Raw genomic sequence first — 7,302 nt, 5'->3', positions numbered from 1 at the left:
CAAGGGAGAAGAGCAGAGAGCGGGACCCTACCCAGAGAAGCAGTGATGCCTGAAATGGAGCCAGAGATGATGATGTGGAGCTATGGAGCAGTTGGAGACTCTAGACCCAGAGAGGGAGAGCAACTGTGTGCTGAAGACCTGGGGGGCACGGGTGAAGGATTGCAGGGAGGGGATTTTAACCATGGCAATGAGACGATATTCGATAGAATGAATGTAAAACTAATGTTCTCCCATGTATACTATCACATAATTCACAATAAAACATTTAAGGAAAAAAAAAAAAAAAGAAATAGTCCTGGATATTTTATATATATATATAAAATCACATTTCATCCTTACAACATGTTTATGACATAAATATTATTATCCTCATTTTATAAATGAGAAAAGTAAAGGTCATAGAAGTGTAATGATTTCCCCAAAACCCCAGAAACCAGACTAGTACCACGGTCAGTAAGAACCAACTGGGAATCACAGGTTCAATCCAAGTAATTGCCTCCAAAAGGAACCTTAGAGATGCCAGAGTCCAGCCTCTGCCTTGAATAGGTTTGGGAAACTAGACTCAACCAGGATGTTAGTGGGAGCAGAGGCAGGACTGGAGTCCCAGTCATCACCTTAATCCCCATCTCATTCCAGCACAACCATAACTAGCACTTGTCACCAGCTTCACAAATCTGTCTTGTTTTGGGTCTTATTCTAACTGCTCTGTGCTGAGGCAGGGTAAACACTTCCCAAGAAATTTCAGAGGACTCCAGAGAAGGCCCCTAATCTGGGCAATCAAATTCTTTCAAGTCACATCAGAACACACAAGAGCAAAGGGACAGTCCAACCAGGGTCATTTAACATTGATTAGACACCAATCCCTTTTATGTTGTTGTTGTTATTAAGTGCCAACAAGTAGGTTCCGACCCATAGTGACCCTACATAGGGTTTCCAAGGAGTGGCTATTGAGCTTGAACCACCAACTTTGTGGTTCAAAATGACTTTGCAGTCCAGCACATTAACTCACAGTGCCACACCACAGCCATATATATAATTAATGTAATATAGTGTTAATACATTAGCGATACATAACTCTGAGAACCTGAACTATATGCCAGGCATTAAAAAATAAATGAAAAAAATGCATGTGACTCAGGTCAAAGGGTGACCTGCTCCAGGGAAATCTGAGATCTGAAAACTGGTTGGGATGGAGCCCTAGCACTGTGGCGATATTGCAATACCTCTGGGCATGGTAAACAATAAACATAACTATTGTTCTTAAAAACAATAACACACAAGTTATTTTTTTCACTAGATGTTCCATTGTTTCATTTGCTTTTGCCGCATCCTTTTCAATTAGAAAGATTAAAGATGTTGGTGGCATAGTGGGTTCCTTGTTGGGCTGCTAACTGCAAGATTAGCAGTTCAAATCCACCTGCCACTCCACAGGAGAAAGATGAGGCTGTCAGCTCCCTTAAAGCTTTACAGTTTTGGAAACACAAAGGGTCAGTTCTACTCTGTCCTATTGAGTTTCTAAGAGTTGGAATAAACTCCAGTGGTAGTGGATTTGGATATTCACACAAAATAAAGGCTAAAAAAAAGGCTAATGTATTGTTGTTAAGTGTCATCAAGTTGGTTCCGACACATAGCAGCTATATGCCCAACAGAATGAAGCACCGCGCAGTCCTGTGCCACCCTCACAATGGTTATGCTTGAGCCCATTGTTGCTGTCATTTCGTCAGTTTATCTTGTTGGGGAGTCCTCCTCTTTTTCACTGACCCACCACTTTATCAAACATGATGTCTTCTCCAGGGACTTGTCCCTCCTGACAATATGTCCAAAGTACAAAAGTTGACGTCTCACCATCTTCGCTTCTAAAGAGCATTTTGGCTGTACTTCTTTCAAGACAGATTTGTTTATTCTTCTGACAGTCCATGATACTTTCAATATTCATTGCCAACACCGTAATTCAACTGCACCGATTCATCTATGGTCTTCACGGTCCAACTTTCACATGTATATGAGGCTATTGAAAATACCATGGTTTGGGTCAGGAGCACCTTAGTCTTTGCTCTTGAATGCTTAAAGAAGTCTTGTGCAGCAGACTTCCTTAATGCAGTACTTTATTTGATTTCTTCACTGCTACTTCCATGTGTGTTGATTGTGGAATCAAGAAAAATGAAATATTTGACAACTTCAATCTTTTCTCATTTTACCATGATATTATTGATTGATCCAGTTGTGAGGATTTTCATTTTATTTCACATTGAATTCATCGAAAGTAGGTAGAGGTTAAAGACCAGCTTTCAGGTTCTTCTAACTTCAACCAATATTCTATTTACTGCACAAATGTTTAAAAAAGTATTCTAGTTGTATCTTTGGGCCATCTACTCCCAACTCCCCATCTAGTATTGGACCTCTTTCCATAGTTCTCCCACAAATAACTAAAATACACATATATAATCCCAAATTAATGCCTTAGTAATGAGAGTTCACTTTTTAAAATATTGTTTCAATTTTATAATTATTAAAATAATTCACAGTCATGGAAGAAATTTTGGAAATTACAGAAAAAGATAAAGAAGAAAATATAAAACACCCATAATCCCACCACATGGGTATATCCTTTATGTTCCATTTGCTGTTAAAAGAAAAATGAAATCTAATTTTATTTAATGGTGCTACAATGGATAATGTCTAAGATAGGATTTTTATTACTTATGAAGTATTTATTATGACCACATATACTCATTCAATCCAGTCCAATAAGCCTATTTTTTTATAAAATATAAACTATTTTGGAACTAAATTTTCTCCTTTAATATATTATCATGAAAATATAATTTTAAAATGCTTATAAAACAAGATTTGAAATTTCTAGACATATAAACACCTGAAATGTTTACCATATATTCATTTATTCTTTGTTATACCATAATTTACTCAACTTTTACCCAATGTTGTCATCTAGGTTGTTGCCAATATTTTATTTTCTATTGCAGTAATAATATTTGTGATGTATGCTTACAAAGTAGTGACTCCAAGTCTCATGGATGAAACATTTAATGTATGACTTGAACAAATAAGTGTATTTGTAAACAACCTAAAACTGACAAATAACTTCTCTGGTATAAACAACTTCTAATCTTATAAACAACCACCCTGTGGTAGACTACTGCTGTGCATGATACTGTGGTATCATGTGACATGTTGTTAGGTGCCAAGGAGTCAATTTCGATTCATAGTGATGCCATGTGACAGAGTAGAACTGATAGGATTCTCTAGGTTGTAATCTTCATGGGAGCAGACCACCAAGTTTTTCTCCTACAGAACGGCTTGTTGTTGTTGTTATGTGCCGTGGAGTTGGTTCCGACTCATAGCAACCCTGTACAGGATTTCCTAGGCTGTAAATCTTTACTGGAGCAGAAAGCCTCATCTTTCTCCCACGGAACAGCTGGTAGTTTCGAACTGCTGACCTTGCCGCTCGCAGCCCGATTTTTAACCACTACGCTACCAGAGCTCCTTCAAACCACCAACCTTTCAGTGAACAGAGTGCTTAACTCTTGCACCACCAAGGATCCTTATGGTGTGACATAACCCTTAGTCTGTCTAAGATATTCCAAATATCCAAATACTGATTATGAATCTATGATATGAATTACTCTGATGCGAAGTGAGCCAAACCCCCTTGAAAAGACCTTTATCATACAAAACCACAGGGACTTGACTACATAAAAACCCCAGGCTTTTGCTCTTACAATGAGAGCAAGGTAGAGGCAGAATAACGACCGATTGTTTCTGACCTTCTTTAAAGACTGAGACTCTGCCAGAGACTCAGCCTGGTGCCACCAACTACAAAGATCCTTCACCAACGATGATCAGCTGCTCAAGCCTCCCTCTCAAGACCATTTGTTAAAGGTGAAGAACACCTGAAGGCTGAAGAGTTTGACTTTAATTATTGAACCATCTTTACCCTGGCCTGCTTCTCCCGACCAGAATGAATGTTTTGGGGTCTTGTCTGTGTTCTGTGCCATGACTACCTTGCAATTTAGTTTAAATGAGTTTATGTACAACAAACCTGAGCATATAATTACTTGTTTTAAAATGACACAAGCTTCCGTACGCGTGTTAGGCCACCGGCACTTATAAGTCTGGACATTGCTGTTGCGGCTTCGGTTCCTGTGGACCTTTTCTGCAGGACCGGAACCATAAAGGACAATTTTCAGATCACCACAATGGCCGAAAATGGTGATAGTGAAAAGATGGCTGAGCTGGAGGCCAAAATCTGTCATCAAATTGAGTATTATTTTGGTGACTTTAATTTGCCGTGGGACAAATTTTTAAAGGAACAGATCAAACTCAATGAAGGCTGGGTACCTTTGGAGACACAACAGACTTTAATATAATAAGAGAAGCATTGAGTAAATCAAAAGTAGAACTCATGGAAATAAGTGACGATAAAACTCAAAAATCAGAAGATATCCAAGCAAACCCCTCTCTGAAGTGACTGATGAGTATAAAAATGATGTGAAAAACAGAACTGTTTATATTAAAGGCTTCCCAACTGATGCAACCCTTGATGACATAAAAGAATGGTTAGAAGATTAAGATGAAGTACTAAATATTCAGATGAGAAGAACATTGCACAGAATATTTAAGGGATCCATATTTGTTGTGTTTGAAAACATCGAATTTGCTAAGAAGTGTGTAGAGACCACTGGCCAGAAGTACAAAGAGACAGACCTGCTAATATTTTTCAAGGAAGCTTACTTTGCAAAAAAGAATGAAGAAAGAAAGCAAAATAAAGTGGAAGCTAAATTACGAGCTAAACAAGAGCAAGAAGAAAAACAGAAGTTAGCAGAAGATACTGAAATGAAATCTCTAGAAGAAAAGATGGGCTGCTTACTGAAATTTTCGGGTGATTTAGACGATCAGACGTGTAGAGAAGATTTGCACATCCTATTCTCTAATCATGGAGAAATCAAGTGGATAGACTTTTCAGAGGAGCAAAAGAGGGAGTAATTCTGTTTAAAGAAACAGCTAAAGAAGTATTGGATAAAGCCAAGGATGCAAGTAACGGTAACCTACAATTAAAGAACAAAGAAGTGACCTGGGAAGTACTAGAAGGAGAGGTAGAAAAAGCAGCCTTGAAAAAAATTATGGAAGATCAACAAGAATCCCTAAACAAATGGAAGTCAAAAGGTCACACATTTAAAGGAAAAGGAAAGGGAAATAAAGTTACCCAGGCTGGATCTGCTAAAGGAAAAATACAGTTTCAGGGAAAGAAAACTAAATTTGATAGTGATGACGAATGTGATAAAAATGGTGCAGCTGGACCAATGAAAAGAGCAAGAGAAAAGAGCCTGCATCAAAACAACAGAAAATAGAAAATGGTACAGGAGCCTAGTAGTTTAGTACAAACATCTTAGAATTCATTTTATTTAGGTTTGAATCTACTTTTCTCTCTGGATTTTTAAAAAGAAAATTGAATTAGGTCCACTTCAATGTCCACATATAAAAAAGAAAAGACTTTAGTTGTTTTGTCTTTTTTGTTATTAAATGTTTTTAAATGTGTAACTGCTATTAGATGATTCAAAAGGAAAATTCTTCCACTAAATTACATTTTTAATATGAGAATATATTAGAATAAACTTTAATAAAATATATGCTATATAAAAAAGCAAGTAGTTTTCCCCCCAACTTATTATTTTTGTGCCTAAAGAATTTGTTATCTTAAAAAAAAAAAGTCACAAGACATTTTAAAGAAACACATCCACATTTCAACCTCCCTTACATGTACAATTCAGTGACATTAACTACCTTCAGCAAATAAATTTGCTATTTCCATTGCTTTTGAGGTAGTCCACTTCTCAGAGAGAACAAATGCTTTCAAAAGTTATTATTAGTGATTCAAGGCAATGATCATCAGTGATCCCCAATCTCATAAAAAGAGGGGCAAGACCACCAGACATGACCTCCTGATGGAAGTCCACAATCACCCATGAAGTTATCATTCTAAAATAAGCAAACCTGGGCCTGATCAAGCCCCTAGATCTAACTATCAATTTATAGGCAGCACAGGAGACAGAGGGATACATCGTCTGTTAAATGTCATGGGCCTGCAATCAGCAAAGTCTAGCCTATGGAAATTTTTATAAGACAAGTAAGTTATTTCCTCAAGGAATAAATGGCAAAGGGCTAGGAAATCCTATGTAGTCCTGGTGTGGCGCTGCAGGTTAATACGCTAGACTACAAGGTCAGTTTGAACCCCAAGGTCGGTGGTTCAAGTTCACCAGACACTCCTCCGAAACCCTATACAGGATCTCTATGAGTCGAAACTGACTTGGCGGCACTTAAAAGCAACAAGGTATCTTATACATTATAAAGGGTGCAAGAATCTTATACATTAAAAGCTATTAAAGGCTTATACATGCAAATTTATTTGGATAAATAATGTGTGAACTTTATTTGGCTCTTGATCCAAGCAAACTTAGTTGTTTTTGCTCCAACTCATAGCGACTCTGTATAGGGTTTCCAAGGAGCGGCTGGTGGATTTGACTTGTCGACCTTATGGCTTTCAGTTGAGTTCTGATCCTACATTGCCACACCTGTAACTCTTTATCTATGGGGAACACATTCCAAGACCTCCGGTGAATACCTGATACCATGGTTAGTATTCAAATCCTACATATACTGTTTTTTTCCTATACATACATATGACAAGTACCCAGGGTGCCCCAGATAGGCAATGTTGACCTGTTGGGTGCTGACAAGGTGTAGCACGGCCACTCTTCCGAACGTATTTTCCAGGCTCATAGCTAGTGGAGGAGAAATAAGCTGGCTCTGAGACAGTGCCCTACTCAGAATGGAGCACAATGTAAGTCTTTTTGGACCGTGGTTGCCCACAGGTGACTGGAACTATGGAAAGGAAAACCACAACTAAGGGGCTGGGAAGGGGAGGACTGTATCTCAAAATAATTTCATGAGGCAATTGGAAAATTATGAAAACCAACTGGATAGTTGATGATGTTAAAGAATTATTGTTGATTTCTTAGGCAAAATAAATATTATAGTTAAGGGTTAAGTTTTTAGAAACATTCTTTTTCATTTAAGAATAACTACTGAAATTATATGACTGGGACTTGTTTCAGAATAATGCAGGTGAGAAAGGAAACAAGGAGGAGATTAAATAAAATTGTCCATGAGTTGATTACTGTTGTAGCAAGGTAATGAATAGGTCCCAAAGGGTTCATTATCCCATTTTGTCTACTTCCAGGTAGGGTTGCCAGATTCACCAGACAAAAATATAAGCCACCTTGT

The 7,302-nt window shown here is 37.8% G+C and overlaps 1 pseudogene; it reads left to right on the top strand.

Moving 5' to 3' along the window:
• The first annotated feature begins 4,217 nt into the window (after positions 1-4,217).
• Positions 4,218-5,389, top strand: LOC102830265 (annotated as a pseudogene).
• The last annotated feature ends 1,913 nt before the right edge of the window (positions 5,390-7,302 follow it).

This window comes from Chrysochloris asiatica, unplaced genomic scaffold (genome assembly GCF_000296735.1).
Source record: "Chrysochloris asiatica unplaced genomic scaffold, ChrAsi1.0 scaffold00006, whole genome shotgun sequence".
NCBI lineage: Eukaryota > Metazoa > Chordata > Mammalia > Afrosoricida > Chrysochloridae > Chrysochloris > Chrysochloris asiatica.
The sequence above is the reverse complement of the archived record's forward strand: the minus strand, read 5'-3'. Positions and strand labels throughout refer to the sequence as shown.